General features: G+C 37.9%; 1 protein-coding gene across 2 annotated transcripts in view; it reads right to left on the reverse strand.

The window, feature by feature from the left end:
• The window catches only part of SLC39A8 (solute carrier family 39 member 8), a 78,848-nt gene that overhangs the window by 8,588 nt on the left and 47,125 nt on the right, over positions 1–23,135 (reverse strand). The window lies entirely within an intron of this gene.

The following is a 23,135-nucleotide window of genomic DNA, read 5'->3' on the forward strand; positions in this document are numbered from 1 at the left end:
TTAAGTTTCCATGGTATTCAGGTAGTGTGCTGCGTGTTTAGGCTGTAACAACGTGGTCCCTACAAGCTCTAAATTTCAATGATTCTCTTAACGAATTCCATGAAGTGTGATTGGAACAGGCTTGCTTTTATACAACACTTCTTTCCACTTTGAAACAATAATAAAAATAGAAAACCTTACAACAGACCCTTTGCAAGAATTCAAATTTCAATCAAATTTACAAAATTATATAAAATCAAATGACAAATGCCAACTGTAACATCTTCCAGAAACTGTGGAAAAAGATAATAAAAGGCAAATCCATTTTAAGCAGGGAAGCAATTTGCAATTAACTGGAGAACATTTTATTCCTAATTCTCCTTCCTGCAACTCTACCTCAGCAGCTAATCAACATATTTATTGAACACCTGCAATTTGTACAACAGTATGCTATGCAAAGTGCACAGAAGTGGAAAATACAGCTTCTATCTTCAAGAAGCGTATTTACCTTGGAGAAACAAGATGTAAAGTATACAACTGACTCTTTTAAAAATGTGCAACATGTATCAGCTGAAAAGGGCTTCCTTCAGAGCAATCATCTGTGTGGTTGTGCGTGTACTCTGACGTCACTTCATTGCTCAAAACTGTTTGGGGACCTCCTTTCAGAATTGAAGGTAGATCCTGCCACACATCTTTTCACTGTTTCATTAGTGGCAAATCTTCAGCTTTGAGGGATGTTTTTGTTTGTAGACACAGCCAAAAGTCATTTGGAGCCAATAAATCCTTTTTTTTTTTTTTTTTTTTTTTTTTGTGTTACGCGGGCCTCTCACTGTTGTGGCCTCTCCCGTTGCGGAGCACAGGCTCCGGAAGCGCAGGCTCAGCAGCCATGGCTCACGGGCCCAGCCGCTCCGCGGCATGTGGGATCTTCCTGGACCAGGGCACGAACCCGTGTCTCCCGCATCAGCAGGCGGACTCCCAACGACTGCGCCACCAGGGAAGCCCTGGAGCCAATAAATTCTTAAATTAATATGAAAGGAGGGAGGATTGTCAGTAGTAGTTTGCTAGCTGTTAGTAGCGGTAGAAACAGTAATAGCAGAGGCATATGGTGTTTATTATGTGCCAGGCACCGTACTAAGCAGTTTAGATATTTAATTCCTTTAGAGCCATTCTATGAGTTAAGTACTGCTATTATCCACCATTTTATGGTTGAGGACACTAAAGCACAGAAAGGCTGGTGAACTTCCTAGGGATACAAAAGAAAGAAGTGTGCTTTTTCTAGTAACTGTTCTACTACTCCAAACTTACGGTGGGGGGTAGGGAACACCTCCTGTTCGTGGTAAAGTCTGAAGGCAATTTGCAAGGAGAATACCCCCTTTCTCTCAAAAACACTGGAAGCAATGTTGGAATAAGTATTTAACCTCCTTTTACTTTAAAAGGCAACTCTCATCCGCATAAAAAGAATTCCATCTGGTTTTCAAATGTGGTCTTTTTACTGTATAGTGTTAAAAACATAAACCGAGGCAAATGAAAAAGTTTAAGATCTTATTTGAACAAGAATGGATTCCAATCTGGCAGTGTCAAACCAGAAGTGGTTAGGAGCATTCCATGGACAGGAAGCGCAGGGAGACACTTTTACTGAGAAAAGACGGAAGCAAAGCAAGAAAATTATTGGCTGGCTACGGCTTAAAGCCTAGATGGCTGTTTGCAATGGATTGTCCTTAGGTTTTGATTTTGTAACATTGAGACATTTACAGGCTTAGATTTTGGATTGCTTGTATATGACATTACAGCCACCTCAGCTTAATTGTCTCTTTGTTTAATTAATTTAATTAATTGATATATCTTAAATGCACAACATAATAAACAACAGTGACTTAGTTCATGTCAAATGGGTAGCTTGGATAAGAAATGCTCCGGATCAGGAAGCAATTACTGCCAACAGAGAAACAAAGGCAGGCATGAGAAAAAGCCACAGAGGAAGTGACCTTGGCTTTGCAAAAACCTACTGCCAAGATACATTTAATAAGACCACTTGTTTTCCTCTTCCAACTTGGTTTACCTAATCACATATTTATAATTTCCTTATTTACTTGTGACGATTTAGGGGAAAGATTATAAGACCAAGTCTTGACTGCCTGATATTTTGTACAGAGTCTGTATACAAACTCCTTTAATTCGGAAAAAGAAATTAAATTAATATATCAGGCATGGTTCTCTTACCTCTGAGTACAGATATTACTGACTCTATTTATTATGCTTCCTTTTAGCCTTATAATCTTAGGTCTCAAATGACAGTGTTGGGTAGGTTAACAGTTATACATTTTTAATAGTCTTAGAACAAATGAAAGAAGGCAAACATTCACAAACAGTTCTCTTTTAATTCAGCTGGAACAAAGTCACTGTGCAGAGAGACAATTAAGTCAAGTCTCTTTAGTTAAATTAGGGACTATTCTTCTCTTTCCCTTTATTTTTTATTTTTCTTTGCTGTTGTTGCTTGCTTGCTTTCTTCCTTGCTTGACTTGTACACTAAATGTGAGGCTCTTTCTAACCTCAGCCAGGATAAAGCAACTCAATCTAGTGAAAAGACCATCACTAGATGGTCCAGGAGAACCAAGTTCTCGCTCGGCTCTGACAAGAATTACTGTGTCATCATCAGCAAGGCTCTTAACATTGCTCACCTTAATAATTAATGAAAATGAAAGTCAAAGCAAACTGCAGACTAATCAGAATAGGGGGAGAAAGAACAGCATGGAACAAAGTTATGAGAGGAGAGAGGACACTGAGTAGAATCCCAACACAAGTATGGAGGGGAAGAAGCAGGTATGCGTATTGCAGAGCAGTCTGAGTTTAAGCAAGGAGGAAGAAGACCAAAAAGGGACACAAGGAGAAGGAGGAATGGCATGAGTTGGGAGGAAAAGGAAGAGAAATCAAAAGAAGAAGACGAGGGGCTTCCCTGGTGGTGCAGTGGTTGAGAGTCCGCCTGCCGATGAGGGGACACGGGTTCGTGCCCCGGTCTGGGAAGATCCCATATGCCGCGGAGCGGCTGGGCCTGTGAGCCATGGCCACTGAGCCTGCGCGTCCGGAGCCTGTGCTCCGCAATGGGAGAGGCCACAGCAGTGAGAGGCCCGCGTACCGCAAAAAAAAAGAACTTAGCTCTCCTGCATAGTACACAGATCATATAAATATGGCTTACACCTGCAGTGAAATACTATGCAGAGTAGTGGAGATGATGAATATTTTATTTTTCCACATGTAAAGATGTCCAAAACATAGCATTGAGGTTTATATATATATATATAAAACATGTCTAGTGGGCACCTTTTTGTAAAAATTATTAATATAATTTCATGATGGCTTAAAGCACAAACATACTTGGAAAATATACAAAAATGCGAATCATGGTTCTCCCTAGGAGATAATACTGTGGATAATCCTTGGGTTTTTTCTTTTATCTTTTATGGGTGTCCTGGATTTTTTTTTTTTTGCACTTATTATATATTATTTCAATACTCAGAAAACAAAATATTAAAGCCATGGGGTGAGAACCTCAGGAGAGGGAAAAGTGAAACTGTGATGACTCAGGAGTTATCATCATTGAACAAGGTAAAGCTGGAGAAGCAAGCTGCCTGGCCGGTTTGGTCTGCATTAAAAAGAGGGTGTATTGTCCCACTAAGTGCAACTTCTTTTGTTAAGTTAATGGCATGAGCACTGTCCGACCTCACTGTGCATTGGAGGAGGCGAGGTGAGTCATGATTAATAACAATGGTTTTGTGGTTTATTGTCTATATATTTTATTGATAAGAAGGTAAAAGTGAGCAACCACTGCAGGTGAAAGTTAAATTTCAAATTCTACATCCCATGCTGAAAGAATTTTGCAGAGCAAGAACTCTGGTAAAAAAAAAAAGAGTCAAAAAGGAAAGTAGAAACACTTCAAAGAACATAACAAAGATGGCAAAAGGAAGTATAAGTAAACAAACAAAAGCTGAAAGTTGTATGCAAAGGAACATAAAATCTATGCCCATAAAAGAGAAGTTAATGTAATATAAATAAAAACAATAAAATATTATTTTAAGAGGCTGCAAATAAAGAGAGGTGAGAATTAAAGAAAGGGGCACTGAATGCAAGCTAGCTTAATGATTAAAGGGTATGGGCTTTGGCACAAAATGGGTGTGAGATTAAGTAATGGCTCTGCTACTTAACAGCTCTGTGTCATTTGGAATGTTACTTGGGTCCTAGCTAACATAAGACAAGAAAAGGAAATAAAAGGTATACACACATAGGGAAGAAATAAATAAAACTGTTTTTGTTGGCATATGTCTATGTAGAAAATGCAAAAGAATTTTTTAAAAAAGCTCCTAGAATATAATAAACAAGTATAGCAAGGTTGCAGGACACAGGTTAATATATAATAGTTGCTTTCCAGTAAACCAGCAATGAATAAGTGGAATCTGAAATTAAAATCATAATACCATTTACATTAGCACCCCCTAAAAATGAAATACTTAGGTATAAATCTAACAAAATATGTAGATCTATATGAGGAAAAGCACAAAACTATAATGAAAGAAACCAAAGAAAAACTATTCTGTTCACGCATTAGAGGACTCAACATAGAATTGTCAAGATGTCAGTCCTTCCCAATTTGATCTATAGATTCAGTACAATCCCAGTCAAAATCCCAGCAAGTTATTTTGTGATTCTAAAGTTTATATGAAAACGCAAAATACCTAGAATAGCTAACACAACATTGAAGGAAAGAAACGAATTTGGAGAACTGACACTATCTGATTTCAAGACTTACTATAAACCTACAGTAATCAAGATGGTGTGGTACTGATGAAAGAGTAGACAAACATCAATGGAACAGAATAGAGAGCCCAGAAGTAGACGCACATAAATACGGTCAACTTGTCTTTGACAAAGAAGCAAAAGCAATACAATGAAGAAAGACAGTCTTTTCAACAAATAGTACTGGAAGAAGTGGACATCCACATGAAAAAAAATAAATAAATAAACCTAGACACAGGCTCGACACCCTTCACAAAAATGAACTCAAAATGGATCACAGACCTAAATGCAAATGCAAAACTCTAAAACTCCTAGAAGATAACACAGGGGAAAACCTAGATGACCCTGAGTATGGCCATGACTCTTTAGATACAACACCAAAAGCATAATCCATGAAAGAAATAATTGATAGCCTGGACTTTATTAAAATTTTAAAACTTCTGCTTTGCAAAAGACAATGTCAATAGAATGAGAAGACAAGCCACAGAATGTGAGAAAATATTTGTAAAAGACACATCTGATAAAGGACTTAAACAAAATATACAAAGAGGTCTTAAAACTAAACAATAAGAAAACACAAAACCCTATAAAACAATGGGCTAAAGACTTTAACAGACACTTCATCAAAGAAGACATACAGATGGCAAATAAGGATACGACATCATATGTCATCAGGAAAATGCAAATTAAAGCAAGATAACACTACACACCTATTAGAATGGCCAAACTCAGGAACACCAAATACTGGCAAGGATGTGGAGCAACAGGTACTCTCATTCATTGCTGGAGGGAATGCAAAATGGTACAGCCACTTTGGAAGACAGTTTGTCAGTTTCTTATAAAACTAAACATACACTTCCCATATGATTCAGAAATCATGCTCCTTGGTATTTACCCAAAGAAGTTGGAGACTTATGTCCACACAAAAACCTGTTGTTTACAGCATCTTTATTCCTAATTGCCAAAACTTGGAAGCAACTAAGATCTCCTTAATTAGGTGAATGGATAAATAAACTATGGTACATCCAGACAACGGAATCTTGTTACACACACCCCCAAATGAGCTATCAAGCCATGAAAAGACATGGATGAATCTTAAATGCATATTACTAAGTGAAAGAGGCCAATCTGAAAAGCCTACATTCTATGATTCCAACTATTTGACATTCTGAAAATGGCAAAACGGGAGACAGTAAAAAGATCAGTGGTTGCCAGGAGCTGGGGAAAAAGAAAGGGATGGATAGGTGGAGCACAGAGAATTTTTAGGGCAGTTAACATACTCTATATGATACTACAATGATGGATATATTACACATTTGTCCAAATCCATGGAATGTACAACACCAAGAGTGAACTCTAAACTATGGACTTTGGGCGCTTATGATGTGTCAATGCAGGTTCATCGATTGTAACAAAGGTACTGACTTGCTGGGGGATATTGATAATGGGGGAGGCTAGGCAAGTGTGAGGAAGGGGATATATGGGAAATCTCTGTACTTTCTTCTCAATTTTGCTATGAACTTAAAACTGCTCTAAAAAAAATTTACTTGGAATCTGACTTCAGATTCCTTATCTGTAGAATGGAGAAAAATTGTGATGATTAAATAAGATGTTTATGAACTGCTAAGCGCTCCATGAACAGTTATTACTGTGTCACACAGATCATTTTACCTAACGAAGTACAGATGAACACAGCATTATTAAAAGGAAGAAAAACAAAAAGTGCCTAAGAGGAAAGTGTGCAAGATGGAAGACTGCTCACATCTGATCCTTGAAGAAATTCAGAAGCATACTGACCAAGATGATTGGAGAAAATAGGAGAAAAAGTACATCTACCCAAAAAAGAGCTTTAGAGAAGTGAGAGGGTGCAGGGACACGTGTTAAAAATAAACAAGGAAAACTTTTAACAAGGATGCTTGAGCTTGGACACAATATACTCTCGAAGAAAGCTATCGAGCTTTCGACTACTGGAGTTCAAGGTGTATGAAAGAGTCAGGAGGTTAATTAACCAGAAGGTAAAAACCACTGTGAAATGTATGCAACCTAAATTAGTAAGTTTATGAGTCAGATAACTGACTGGTATAGGAAGAAAGGGATCTCTAAGATGTAAAGTAGCATCTTGCGTATTCAGCATTTCACAGTTTACAAAGCACTCACATATATTAGTGTCTTCGTTTCCTGTTGACCTTTACAACATCCTCATGAGTAAAACAGAACAGATAGTAGTATCCTAATTTTAGAGAGGAGGAGAATGACTGTCCAAGAATATAAATGACATCGACATCACACAGGAGGTGTTGGCATTAGGCTCCTTAAAACACCTATTTTAAAGCAGGCAGGAATGGTGCTAGGAACCGAGGACAGAAATATAAATAAAAGAATCTCCATGTTGCTGGAATTTATAGTCCAAACTCAAACTTCAGGCCCATGACAATTAATTCCCCTCTGCCGTTTTAGAATGACTCTCCACGCTCTCGCCCCGCTCTCTGTCCTGAAGCTGTTTTCCTGAATGGGCCACTGCTACAGGCTTCTTATCCTCTGGTTTCCATTTGAGATAGACCACTGGGAAGCCCTAGAGGGAGCTTAGGGGGAGAAAGGAAGGAGAAGTCAGGGTACTTATTCCTCTGATACCCCTTTGTGTGGTCACCTCAAGCTGTCAGTGACCCTCAAATGGAGAACACAGCTCTTCTCAAGACAACTCTCTTCCCGGGTTCTAGTAACTGCTCCTTCTTCGCTATCCTTTGGGCCCAGGGGTGGTAACAACTTTACCATTACTGGTCCCTGGTTCATGTGCTACTCTTATAACCCACTCACACCTTATAAATAAATCTTCCTCAAATTATTCTAATCTGAGTAATCCATCTGTTTCCCATTGGGATCCTGATAGAATCACTGGTACTGGAAGTGGCCATAAAAAACAGACCCCCCAAAATGGAATTTAATTGGGTTTTTCATATATTCAAAGTATGGGGAAGTGGGACATTGGTTACCCATGGGTGGGCTTCAATTTTCAATGAAGCCCAGAACATGAAAGGACTCTGCAAGCTCTAGGCTATATTGCAAGCTTTCCTGCCAGTTGGTTCTTAGGACCCAGCAGAGCCAGTGGAATTGGAATAATCTGTGGCAGACAGAGATGCTGAAAGGAGCCTTCTGGCAATCCCTGATCAGAGAATCACAGTGCAGACCCTTAAGATGTTAGGTTAAAGCCATGACCTTTTTTGCCATAAACTATTCTTTATCTCAAAAGCAGTTCCTTGCTTGTTCCTAGGTCCTTCTAGAGACTTACCTTGTGCCCATGGAACATCTAGTGGCCCTGAGATCATTCCCAGCAAGCCATAAATCATCTGTTCACACCAGCATTCTATCATTAAATTGTATATACGAGTACAAGCCCACACCAGTCTTGAAGACACAGATTGCAATGGCAGTCGATTCAGACTCTCATAATCTAAACCTCATAGTTCATCTCTTTTCCCTTAATAACAATAAGGCTACATGGGGCATTTCCTATAGCCAGTTAACTGTGAATAGTGAGTGTTCCAGCACCAACCAGCTATACAATCTTACTCACAATGAACTTAAAACAATAAAGATAAATCCTCCAAGTGGGCAGAACTTTTGAGTGTTGTGTTGAACTTCCTGTAGAAGTAATGGCCTGAGATATACATCTACTCTAACTCATGGGTGGGTGCTAAAAGAGTTGGCCAGATGATCAGAGACTTTCAAAAAACAAAATTAGAAACTGCTGGCAGAGATCTGGAAAAAATATATAGATGGACCTCTTGTAAAAGGCACAGAATATGAAGACAATTCTATTCCATTAAATCTCATAAGAGCCTATCACTGAGGATGCTCTCAGTAATAAAGTGAGAGGGAAGACCTGACTATAAATGTCACTTGGTATCTTTCATTGGCCATCCCAATGTTTGCTTAATTTATCCCCCAGGCTCCCTCCTTGAGGGGCAACTTAGGCTGGCTATGTCCCTAATTAAAGGTCACTGCTCCAATGAACAGTGGCTTTCTGTACAAGATTAGTTCCCTCCCAGTTCTAGTAGCTTCTTCCTTCCCCTTTCCCTTTGGACATAAGATTGCTAACTGCTCCACCATTTCAAGCCCCAGGTTTACTGTACTCTCCCCTGTGGTTCACCCACAACTTGCCCAGAGTTTTGTAAACTGCCCTTTTTCTATTTTTTATTTATCCTTACTTGGAAGTGCCATCTCATTCTGGAAAGGACACGACTGATTCAAAGTTAAATGCTCATTCCACATACAACACTCACAGACTCTTTATATACTATCATATGTATCTGAACAGGAAAACTTACAAAAAGGATTAAATAGACACAAAGATATAAAGAGCTAAAGGCACTATACAAATATAAAATTTCGATGGGCTTTGCTTTTATGGCTATATTTTCAAGAGATTTCAATGGACTTTATAGCTGGTGGTTCCTTTGTCCTTCCACTAGCCCTTAAGAGTCAGTCTCAGCTCACTATAACCAAAATCAGACTTCATATGAGAAAAGAGAAATTAATTTTATCTTTAATGCATATAACCAAATATAATTCAAATGCACTTAGTCTCTAGTCATTTGGTTTCAAGACAAACCTCATAACTATTTTCAAAACTCTCTTTGCCAATGAAAATAACCATTAACGAGAAAATAATAATTTCCCGAAAGCTTGAAAATTGTTTCCTTTCCCTCCATCCCTTCTGTGAGAGGTGACTGAAGTTATTTAGCTCTTTAGGAGTTGAAATAATTGTCTTTCATTTGCAGTTGGGACCATATCATTTTACTGTCCTGATAAAAATAATTTAGGAGAAATCTGAGGGGTTTTCAAGAAATTATGTTACTATTTTGCCAATGGAACTTAGAGTATATACTAATTAAGTATTTACAGTTACCCTAATGGACTACTTACGCCCCTCTAAAAGGATGCCTACTGTTACTACAGATGGAGGAGGGCATTAATGCTCTGATACATTCGAGAAGCAGGATACCGTTTCTTAGAAAAAGCTTACATGATGTACTCCCCAGCCCACGCAACTCTCATTGTTACTGAGAAGCCTTAAAGGAAGTCAGGGCACCAGGAAATTGGTTAAATTTTCCTTTAAGTTGGAGAATTCTGTTGCGGGGCTCCTGAAAAATGGGGTTCCCCAATGGCAGGGATATCTACATTGCTCAGGATCAAGTCTCCCAGAATAATTCACAGGAGGAAACAGGAGTAGGGTGGGATGTGGTAGAGGAACCGACGCCATGCAGCAGCTGCCTGTGTTGTAATTACCATTTGACATGAATTATGTAAAAAGAACTGAAATAAAGAAGATCCCACCCAGTGTACTACAAGTGATTGACTATCGAGCCCTGCAAAAGATGAGGGCCGGCTGTCTGATTGGCAGAGATCTAGAAATGCAAGCCTCTTAGAGCAAGAAGTTTGGGGAAGTGATAAGAGGCAAGGGATGACAGGTGACAGGAGGGACAAGAGCAAGTGCCAGCCGCAGTCACCGCGACAGAAGAGGCGATGAGGACCACAGCGGGGGCGCTAAGAGACAGAGAGTCTGCCAGTAGAGAAGAAAGTGAGCAACAGAGGGTTAGAAATAACCCTGTTCTCTGAGGAGGCAGCTGGCCCCGGTCTATATTTCAACAGTTTAGAAAACCAGAGCATCTCTACTTTGTATGTGGAGAGTGAGGGGTGAGAACTACACAGGGGATAAGGGTACCAGGACCTCATTCCCTCTTAAAGATGCAAATGGATACTCTGAAGATTTGCTCACCAGTTTAAGAAAAGAAATTTGTATTGAGGTATAGTTGATTTACAATGTTGTGTTAATTTCTGCTGTACAGCAAAGTGATTCAGTTATACATATATATACATTCTTTTATATTCAAGAAAAGAAATTTGATAGTGAGGAATTGAGCATGAAAGACACAGGATGTACTCAGGGAACTCAGAACAGTAAAATGATAATAGTAGTAGCACAAGTCATTAGTAGTAAAGTCATTTAATCTTCACAATAACCCCATGAGGTTATTAGTTCCATTTTATAGATGAGGAAATTGAGTTATAAAGAGGTTAATTAAGTAACTTGCCCAAAGTCACACCTCTAGAAAGGAGCAGAGACAGGATGTAAACTTCTATGCCAAACAAACTACGCCTGTGATCTCCAGAAAATATGGGGTTTTATTTTCTCTTATTCACTCCTGTTCATCCAGTATCTAGCACTGCAGGCACTCTGAACATTTGTTGTCTGAATAAATGAAGGTCAAGTAATAGTAAAAGTACATTTTCTCTCATGACAGGTTCACAAATCATTGTCACATGAAGCATCTATTCCAGTCTTTCCAAAGAACAAACATAAGGGCAGTTACACAACATGGGTAAAGGGTGCATGGAAAAATGTTCATTAATCAATTCCAAATTGGTTCATCTACATTAAAAAAAACACTCTGAAAGTGCAGAAGTGTATTTGTTGTTCTTTGCTTGTTTTGTCACCAATTCTTTAATGTCGTGGAGCCAGATCAAAAGCTCCTTGTGGACAAGGATTTTTTTTTTCATTTCAGCCCAAAGTTTAACATTAGTAGGTGTTCAGTAAATTTTTCTTTTAAATAAATCAAGGGGGGGGGGTCTTGTTTTGCTGAACTGGATGGAGTAATGGGATGCCAAATCACATCCTAGTCAGCAGACATCAGTGCCTCCACACCCGTCCCGGTGACCTCCGAAGGGCAAAAGACTTTTACCAGCAGCCGCCTCGCATCTAACTTGAGGATACTTACGTTTTTCAGAAGATTGTTGGAGGAAGGGGGCAAAATATCATAGTAGCAACAAAGGTGACTAGCACTGTTGAGTGCTTACCATTTGCAAGGTACTCTGCTAAACGCCGTGAGCTGAGTACCTCTAACATCCAATCGCAGATGCAGTAATGCAGGTACTAGAGGTAAGGGCTGGACCAAAACCACACAGCTAGAGATGGAAAAGCCATTGAATCCAGATGATTTGACTCCTAAGCCCATGCAATAAAAGGCAGAGAAGACTGCTCAAAAGAACTGAGTTTTTCCAGATAAGAAATTCTGTGTTCAGTAATTTATTCCTATGATAATGGGTTATTTTATTGTTGTTGCCAGTCTCCATCATGGAAGGTGCCAGTAATTCAAGTACCTCTGGGTTTTTGGTTTTTGGGTTTATTTTTGCGGTATGCGGGCCTCTCACTGTCGTGGCCTCTCCCATTGCGGAGCACAGGCTCCGGACGCGCAGGCTCAGCAGCCATGGCTCATGGGCCCAGCCGCTCCGCGGCATGTGGGATCTTCCCGGACCGGGGCACGAACCCGTGTTTCCTGCATCAGCAGGCGGACTCTCAACCAGTGCGCCACCAGGGAAGCCCATACCTCTGGTTTTGAGTAGAATACACTAAGCTGATGTTTTGGGGTTTGCTAACACTTCAGACACACTTAAAATAATACCTCCAATCACTGAGGGAATAAAACACCATCTCGGGCTTTCAAATCTACTCCATATAATCTGTTGTTTACAGACTGCAGTATGGATAGGAACTATACAGTTGTTTTTTGACTGTCCCTTCCTGAGTCTGTTACATTTAATTTAATAAAATGTAATTTTAGAACCAGAGGCTTATTTGAGATTATCGATACTTATTTAAACGTTAAAACACAGTAACACTTACTTTGAAGGAGTTCCATCTAAAATTTTCTCCAATGTCATTTCATGCCAGCATCCCTTGTGCCTTGGCTACTCTGATCTTCTTTCAATTCCTAAAACCCACCAAACTCTTTCCCACCCTGGAGACTTTGTGCTGGCTGTTTCCACAGCCATGACCATCTTCTCCCTGATCTTTGCATAGAGAGCTGCTTCCTACAGTTCAGATTTCAGCTTAAATATGTTCCTGACCACCCAAACTAGCTGCCCAGACATCACCACATTTCAATTCCCTGCACAGCATCTGTAACCCTATAATGTTGGGCTATGTACCCACTGGAACAAAAACAGTGCCAGAGATCAGAGACATTTTCTGTCTAATTTGCCACAATATCTCCAGGGGGTGGAACAGAGACTGGCATTAGGCATGTGATCACAGGATACATGACAAGTGAATGAATGACAGAATGAAAAACTAAATACCATACTCCTGCCCATTAATACAGCTTTACTGATTTGACCTACAGACTAGGATGTCATTCAGAATGTGAACTGTTACCACAAAAGAAGGCTCGGTTTAAGATTGCCTTTATTGTTTAAATATATAAGTTGCATGACTGAAATTTTGGTCCAAGTCAGAAAAACTACAAAGAATCCAGAGAAATTTTCTGCAAAATGATGCCCTCCCAGTAAAGGATCTTTGAAATTTTACTTTCCAAATGTAAAACAATCTCTAGATTTGTTTGTTTTGCAGCCTAGAAAACTATTGATGATCCCTCACTTCAGTTTTTCTGATATGTATTTTATAACCTAGTGATAAAAGTAGATAAACTAGAAAGCATCAAACCAGAGACCTGCATGGTTTACTGAAACTTCAAAGGTGATCTTTATTGGTGCTTTCTCGGCCATTGAATTTTTTTCTTTAATCTGCCTTCACTGAGTTGCTATAAAGGTTTAATAAAGTCATGCTCATTAAGCAATTTGATATCCTCAGTTGAAGAAGATTCAATAAAGTTTGTTCTTTTTTTTACTTTTAATGCTCTGATACCTGATATCAGAAATAAGAAGCAAAAAGAACCACTTTAAAAAGAAATGGGGGGGCTTCCCTGGTGGCGCGGTGGTTGAGAGTCTGCCTGCCCATGCAGGGGACACAGGTTCGTGCCCCGGTCCGGGAAGATCCCACATGCCGCGGAGCGGCTGGGCCCGTGAGCCATGCCCGCTGAGCCTGCGTGCCCGGAGCCTGTGCTCCGCAACGGGAGAGGCCACAACAGTGAGAGGCCCGCGTACCGCCAAAAAAAAAAAAAAGAAATGGGGGCTCACACATTGAGGTTTCTCCTTTTCACTGATAAGAACTCAAACATACAATAGATCTGAATAAATTGGGCCACTGATCAACACGGTGAACAAAGTTAAAGACAGTTTGAGAAAGTCACCACTTAATTAACAAAAATGAAGAGTCATTAACTTAATTGCACTGAGATCCTCAAAAAGGGACTGAAATCCCCTATCTAAAAAGCAAGCACACGGTAAAATCAAATTCCACCACCCAATCAATGATCTGACTGCAACCTGATGGTAATTTATTAAGACTGAACACCTAATTTGGTCTTTAAACACCTTCAATTATTTTCTATTCACTAAGATAATCAGTGAAGTATGTCTAGTTATAAAAGTGTTTTGTGTGATCTGGACATTTGCCTCAGACATAAAACTGAATAGATAGGAATATATAGGCAGATAAACATCTGTGTGTGTGTGTGTGTGTGTGTGAGTGTGTGAGACAATCTGCTAATGCTCTACTACAGAGTGTAGCAGTGTTAAACTCAGAAAACATCTTGGCAAGACCACACTTCATTTGCAAGATACTTTAGCTTTGTGATCTTTCTAATTTAGGATTCTCATTTTTGAAATATATAGAATAAATATAATATGGAATACTAGAATATAGAATAAATTCTACCTCCCCAATAGCCTCTCCTTGGGACATGAATTTTACTTATTACAATAAAACATCTCATGCTTTGGCAAATTTTCCATCATGCAATCCACTGAGTAAAAATTACTCACCGGGTCTTGATCCAGTATTCCCAAACTGCAAGATGCAGCATGTAAAAAATATAGCACCACATAAATATTTTCAAATGAGCAAACAGCAAAATTTTTTTTAAAAAGAGACCAATTTTGGCAAGCCCAGTGTTTATGACATGGACATCTTTTATAATTCAACCTTTAAAAAAGCCTGAAAAAGCTGATGTAAAAGGGACACCAGCAATAGAATATATATTTACATTTTCCCATTGCTTATGCTAGTTTGCATAATAAAATTAAGCAACTCTTTCTGATGCCCGGAATAATTTACTTGAACCTCGTAAGTTTTTTCCTCACTTTTCAAAAGAAAAATGTATTGGCATTCATCCTCAATTTTTTTTTATCAATCAGCATATGCACAACAAAGCGACACAGCAATTCTTCATTATACTAATGGGGGAAAAATTAACTTGACATCAAGCCTAATTGAGTAAAACCTCACTAATTTTAAATAGGGATAAGTCCTGCCTGTTTAGTGATAGCAATTTAGTATAGAACATGTTTAGATAAATACACTTCTATAGCTTTCCAGAATTCACACTCACAAATAGCTTCCACAGCAGGCACGGGGTGTGGTAGAGGGCCTTCAGAAAACCTGCCACGTTGTATGGATAAGATTAATGGAGCATCTCAATTACAAATAACAACTTGGTGTTTCTTGAGGTAACTTGAAAACTTTAGGTGCATCTTCCTAACAAATTATTTCAAAAGCAATTTTTATAGAGGATGCCAAAGTACTCTACAGCCCAGTCTACAAGCAAAATGTAACAAATCATACGTTATTAGCTATGACAGGTTAGCAGAGTCAAATTTAATGAGGTTTCACTCTGCAGGCAATCCTCAAGTTGCACTGCAAAAGTTCATTTGTAAGTTCATGGTTAGAAATCAGAACTGATTAGAGCAATGTTCCCGTTAGGAAGGTCGTTGTCATGCCTATATACGGAAGGAACATGGGTTTGGAACTCAAGACCCCAGGAGGGGATCTCATCATAACTTTGCCATTTATTATCTGGGTGAATCTGTGTGAGTTTTTTAACTTAACTGAGTCTTAATTAAATCTGTAAATAGACTTAATACCTATTTCCCATGACTTCTGTAGGAATTAAACATAATAGCTGTAAGGCACCTACTACAGTGCTCTCTACTCCCACCCCTGGGCATTTATTTTCTTTTATCAAGTATCTCTCTATATCAGAGACGATTAGCTGGGAGGTTGTAAGGGTGTATCAGTTGTAGGGGTGTACATACTTTAAATTGGATGTAATAGTTGGTGGGTCTGTATATTCTTCTGTTGCAAAGGTTCATGCATTTCATCAAACAGCTTCCTAAGGGGGATTCTTAAGACCTGTTCTACAGGGGTACTTGCTTAAATTTTTAAAAATTAGAAATGGCCAAATGCTTACAAATAATAATTGGAAGTACCCTCTGCACCTATTTCATCCTATCTTATTTACTTAGCAATCTCACACCTATCCTTCACAATTGGTACAAGCATCATCTTCTCAGGAAAGCATCTGGGACCACTTCATCTGCATCACTTCCCACTCCAACATGTGCCACATCTTTCTCAGCACAGCAACTTGTGTATACGTCTACTAGAGTACTCATCACACCACACTATAACTATTTTTACATGGATATACCTACCTTTAAGGAATTCCAAGTACATGGTAGATTCTTAATAAGTGGACAGAATTTTTTCCCACAAAAAATGTATTTATATTTGTTCATTAAAAGTAGTCAAAAACACTAATTCAAAAAGGTAAATGTACCACAATGTTCATAGCAGCACTATTTACAATAGCCAAGACGTGGAAGCAACCTAAATGTCTATCAACAGATGAATGGATAAAGAATATGTGAGATAGATGATAGATACATACATTCATACATACATACATACACATGATGGAATACTACTCAGCCATAAAAAATAATGAAAATTTGCCATTTGCAGCAACATGGAAGGATTTGGAAGGCATTATGCTAAGTGAAATAAGTCAGACAGAGAAAGACAAATGCTGTATGAGATCACTTATATGTGAAATCTAAAATACACAACAAACTAGTGAAAATAACAAAAAAGAAGCAGACTCACAGATACAGAGAACAAACTAGTGGTTACCAGTGGGGAGAGGGAATGGGTGGAGGGGCAATATAATAGGGGTAAGAGACAAAAAAAGAGTTATTATGGGATTATATGAAGACATCTGTGTGAAACTTTTGAAAATTAAAAAGCACTATAGAATTTAAAGAACCTTTCATTCAACAAAAAAATTGTTTTTAAAAAGTAGTCATTTTAACTGATGAGAAACATGCACATCAGAAAGCAACATGGCTTTGGTAAAAGAACTTTGAGTTTGACAGATCTAATTTGAAAAAAATCCTAACCTCTCTGAAATTCAGTTTCCTCATCTGTGAAATGGAGATAATCGCACCTACCAATCGAGGTTGTACATGAATAACATTTGTCTAGTACTGAGTATATTCCCTGCACAAGATCTATACCACCAACATCACACCACTAACTACCACCATCACAATTATTGCTGTTAATTATTCAGGAGTGACAGGTAACAGAAATCTAACATGCTTATTGAGGAATTGCTCTACCTGACACTGACTATGGCGCACAGACCAGAGAAAAGAAAATCTGTGTGGGGACAGCTTTCAGGAGGCAGAGCGCAAAACGATATTTCTGGAACTTCATACACAGGAGCAGGCTACTTTCATATGTGACCCCCTGGTTCCCAGAACCCTCCAAAGGTTGCAGGCATGCTGTTCTCGGGGTCTGCAACAGTGTGGGAGTCTACCCAGGTGGAGTATCACCGTCTCTGCCTTGCACCCATGCAGAGTATTGCTTGAGTTTGTGAGTCCAGGATGTAAAGGTCAACATTTCCACCCCTGAAAGTAAGGACACAGGCTCAGGGTTGAGAAATCTGCCTTTCTACCCAGCAATCTGTTATCATCTCTAATCCCCTCTTAACTACATTAACAGAGAACCTATTCCAAGCTTTTCCTCTCCTCGCCAACCCCGTGCTCCTTACTGCTACTTCCCACCTGCCTGAGATGGAGGCATCTGACACACACACACCCCTCCGCCCACAAACACATTCTCCACCTTCCACTAGATCTTAGCATAAAAACCCTTCTCCTTTTGAAGATCAGTAGTTCCACTCGTTTTCTAATTCCCTTTTAGTTTCTTCTCTAAGAATTTGCTGCATCAGACCTTCTTGCCAGGACTTCCATTGTTCTCTGCTTCCCCAACCTCTGGCTGTCCACTCCAGCCTTTCCTCTCTGTCTGCAATCTCCTTTAGATTAACGAATTCCTGAATTGTCATCCTCCCCTGAACGGTTGTTCTTCCTCATTCTTCTTCCCTTTGATGACGAACTCCTTGAAATAATTCACTTCTCTAGTCTTTTTCCGCATCTATTTATTAAATCTGGCATTTCTTCTCCTTATAGCCTACTGCAGCAAAGTAATCCCTAAAAAGTAGCTATATCTGACTTCAGAAGCATTGAAAATTTATAAATTCTTTACTAAGAACTTTTTGAAAACACCAAGGAAAGACTACTTAGTACACACAGCACCATTCTAAATACCCTCCAGACCTCTCCTCCTGGCCATAGTTTCAGCTGTCAGGGCAGAACCTCCAATCTCTACTTTCTTGAAAATTCTTCCAAATTTTTCTCTCCCCCAGCCCCCCACACACAGCAGTTCTCCATCTTCAGATAAACTTATTATTATGGAAGCTGACTGATTATTCTCAATCATTACTCTGTGCTGGGGCAATGCAAACAAAGACATATTATCAAGGAGAGTCTGCAGTATACTGAAGGTCTATGAGGTTTCTTCTGTTTACTGCTGGAAATATAGCACCACTCCATCCCACCCCAGCCCCTGGCCATTCTCGTCTACATTCCTCTCCAATGTCCCCGAGGACAGCATTGCCTACCGCATGGGACTTTGTGCACCAAAGTGTCTTCTAATGAACTTTGACGCTGAGAAGTTTTGGTCTAAAGGGAAAGCAAATCAACCTCAAAATTCAACTGCCTTCCTATCCTTTATTCAAACTTGCTATTTGGTTTTATTCTCTGCAAACTTCCATGAAAACCCTGTTCTCAACTCTTCTGGAAACCTTCATTAATATAACTCTTGACTATAAATTGCTCCTGCACTGAAGTAATCCATCTATTTTTGAACCTTCAAAATGTACCCCACCATATTTTCACAGAAAACCCACTGCATAAAATGCTTTCCTCCTTCCAGTTGACTTGTGTTTATAAACCTGACATATGAGCCCACAACTTTGTACCAAGCTCCCTACTCGAAATCAAGAGCTGCCCAATCAATATTCTGCCATTGAAATAGAGAACGTTGTGGCTTTGAGGCCACACACAAGGTTGGCTATTGTTCCTCTCACTTAATCCCCATAACTTCTCAGGAAGATGGTCATGTTTGGTAGTATGGACGCGGTTGTAATAAGATTTAATATTTACTTCATAGCTGTACGTTTTCATTACTTTTAAAATATTTCATTTTGTTTGTAATAATGCTGATTGGTAGAGACTTTTGCCAATTTAAAGATGAAAAGAAATAGTTTTAGAAAAGTAAAGTAACCTGATTAGCGGTAAAGTATAGTTGATTTACAATGATGTGTTAGTTTCAGGTGTACAGCAAAGTGATTCAGATATATGCGTGTGTAAACATATATGTATATTCTTTTACAAAGTCGTTTCCATTATAGGTTATTACAAGATATTGAATATAGTTCCCTATGCTATACAGTAGGTCCTTGTTGTTTATCTATTTTATATATAGTAGTTTGTGCCTGTTAATCCAAACTCCCAATTTATCCCTTTCCCTTCCCTCCCCTTTAGCAACCATAAGTTTGTTTTCTGTGTTTCTGAGTCTATTTCTGTTTTGTAAATAAGTTCATTTGTATCATTTTTTAGATTCCACATATAAGTGATATATGATATTTGTCTTTCTCGGTCTGACTTACTTCACTTAGTATGATAATCTCTCGGTCCATCCATGTTGCTGCAAATGGCATTATTTTGACTCAAGTTCTTTTGACAAAACAAAGTTGCTCTAACTTTCATGTTACTAATCAATTAACACCTACTGAATAATACTGTAGTTCGGAAATGACACAATTTTTGCCAGAAAATATTCTTATTTATTCATTTAGTCTTTCACTCTGCTTCAAGAGTCCTCAATTGTAAAAGTAAAAAAAAAAACATTCTTCTCAGAAAGAGAGAAGCACTGCAGATTCTTAACAGAGATACATTTTTCCTCCTGGATTTCTAAAATTTTTAAATAACAAACATTTTTTTAAAGTTTTTAATTAAAATTTATAAAATAAAAAAATTAAAATAAAAAAATTAACTAAGTATAGATTATCCATACTTTATAGTACAGAAAAAGAAAAAAATTCCAATAAAATTCAACATTGAGAAAAACTCTTAGTAAATTCTGAATATGAGAGAACTTTCTTGATCTAATTAATGGTATCTATTGGAAAAAAAAAAAAAAACTAAAGCCAGCAACCTACTGAACTTAGAAGTGTACCCATCAAAGTCAGAAACAAGATGAAACACCAGCTATCACTACTTCTACTCAGCATTATCCTGTGAATCCTTGCCATTGTAATAAGAAAAAAAGAGATGTAACAATTGTAAAAGAAGAAAAAATTTGCTTCTTTGCTCATTGACATCTACACAGAAAATCCAAAAGAGTAAAGAAATAAAATACAAAGAATTGCAGGAGAGTTCAGCAATACTGCAGGTTTAAAATCAATATACTGAATTCAATGTACTACTATATAATAACTAATTCGAAAATGGAATAGGAAACAACAACTTGTATAATACTCGCAGAGCTACAAAGTAATTAGGAATAAATCTAACAGAACACTCTAAAGACATTTTTATAGAAAATTACAAAACAAAGAAAATCTGAAATCTCATAAAGATGTTAGCTGCCCCTCAACTGATCTCTAGGTTCAATGCAATGTCAATAAAAATCTCCAAAATATTGATAGGGAAGAACAAAGACAACTTTCAGTGAAAACAACAAGGTGAAGAGCCTTGTCTTGGGGCATTCTATGTTCACTACAAATTATAATAATTAAGGTACTGTGGTCATAAAGGCAGAAATTTTTTAATAGACAAATGAAAGACAATAAAAAGTCTAGATAAAAACACATTGATATATAGAAACTTTACATATGGCAGAGATTAGATGAGCTATTCAATAAAAGAAGCTAGGCTAACTGCTTATCTATACAGAAAGCAAAAAGTGTCTCTTTTTTTATATACAAAAATAAATTCCACATGGAATATTAAACCTTTTGGAAAAAAATACAGAAGAATATCTTCTTTACTTTGGCAAAGGGAAGCTATCTTAAGCAAAATACAGAAAGTAGAAAGCTTGAATAAAAGTATTGATATGTTTGACTACATTAAAATTAAAACTTTTAAAAAATAAAATATAAACAAAGTGAAAAGAGAAGTCAGAGACTTTGAGAATATATTTGTAATCCATTTAATCAATGAAGATTAGCACCCAGAATATATACAAAACTCCTACAAATGACAAAGATTATCCTTGACTAAACTTTAGTCAGGATCCTCTGAGCCCTGTTCTCAACTAGACCTCATTCATGGGCTTCTTTGCCCCTCCTTCCAGAGTCCAGTTGTAGCAAGAATCCTGCTAAGTCAATTTAGTAAGAATCCCCATATTCTTGATATCTGATCATCTTGGCCTGCCTTTAGCAAGGATGCTGTCAAGTTGGTTTAACAAGGATCCCTCTTACTCTTGATGTCTCCTCTTAGTAATTCTCTATCCACTGACAACCTCACTCTGCTTGTTAGCCATAAATCCTCAGCTGTCTTTGCTATATTCCGAGCTGAGCCCCATCTCTCTACTCTACTGTAATAGAGTTGACCCCTATCTCTATAATCTTGAATAAAGTCTTCCTTGCCATTTTAACAAGACTCAGAATAAATTTTCTTTCATACAAATCAATAAGAAAAAAGATAAGCAACTCAACTAAAAATCTGTGACATAGATGAACAGGAAACACAAAAGTAAAATGGCCAATAAGCATATGAAGAGATGCTCAACTTCACTAGTAATCAGACACATACAAAGGTTAATCACAGAAAGATACCGTTCCAAATTCATTAAATAAGCAATAGATTTTTTGAAGTCTAAAATTTCCAACAATTGCTAAAGAGGTGGAGAAAATGTGAATTGTGCTGCTGCTGAGGGCGTAAATAAGCATAACAGTTTAGAGAGCAACTTGTTGTTCTTCAATAAAATTACATATGTGTGTACTGTATGACCCATTTCTTACAAGTCTAGCTATGTACCCCAACCTTTCTCACAGAGTTTCTGTGAGACAATTAAACCCTAGTGCCTTAAGGCATCCATAGTATATAATAATAAATTATTTTCTTTTCTGTGCACTTTTCCATACATATGTTTTGCCCCCATAAAAATGTTTTCATTTAGAGAAAAAGTAATCATCTTTCCTCCTCCCCTCCTTCTTTCAGAGTTCTCTTTCCAACTGCTTCACTTCTGTTAATCACACTATAATTTTTTCTGAAACACAGGCTCATGCACTCATTTTCAGTCTTTCCATCCCAAAAGACCAACTCTTGCCAAGACAGGCCAATACTATCTGGAACTCTTATCAAATATGTCTTTCTTTTTTTCCCACCAACATCAAGCAGATCTTCTGTTTTCTCTCTCACTCTGCATTTTGTAAATCAAGTTGGAAACCAAGCAGTTTTTGGCATCTTATCCTGATAACTCACAAAAGGTTTCTGTCCACTATGAGTAGTACTCTTTTTGAGTGAATTTTTAATGATTCTTTGGCAAACAATATGTGGGACAGAAATCAGTCAGGATTTCTCTGGCAATTTCTAGGGAGGTTGAGAAGACTTCTCTGGGAATGTCTCACTTTTGAATGCCTTTTCTTTCTTTTTTTTACTTTAAGATATTCATTATTTAACAGAAATTTAACACATTATTAACACATTATTTAACACAATTTAACACAAATTGTGTGTGTGGTCCATTTACAAAGGCAAAAGAAAACCCTAAAACTCTATGTTATACCCAGAACTCAAAATTTCATAACATTTTAATTATGTTTGCATACAAATGGTTAAAATTATAAACTCTACAAAAAGTATTAACCATATAAATGTTTATGAGTAACTAAAATATTCCCTTTTCATTTGGATATCATAGCAGTCCCTGACTGAGACCCTTAAGCAACTGTCTGTCCTTCAAATAGATTAAATAGTACAGATTTGGGTACATTTCAAAGCACTTTCACGTACTGTACATTACCTTATTCGATTCTCCCAGCTGACCTAAGAGTCGGTAGTACAAACTTTCTCTATGAATTTGCTGTGTCAGTGGTGACGCTACCAGCCTCCCTGTGTGAAAATAGGGATGTCTTAGCTGGCCAAATGACTGGCTAATTTAAGGAACAACAGATAACCCTAAATCCCTCCTTACACTTGGTATCAACTAAAATGTTTCTGCCAAATTTACGTATTTGGTGCTTTTTTTAAAAAATTAATTAATTTATTTATTTTTGGCTGTG

This window comes from Phocoena phocoena, chromosome 5 (genome assembly GCF_963924675.1).
Source record: "Phocoena phocoena chromosome 5, mPhoPho1.1, whole genome shotgun sequence".
In the NCBI taxonomy this organism is placed as follows: Eukaryota; Metazoa; Chordata; class Mammalia; order Artiodactyla; family Phocoenidae; genus Phocoena; species Phocoena phocoena.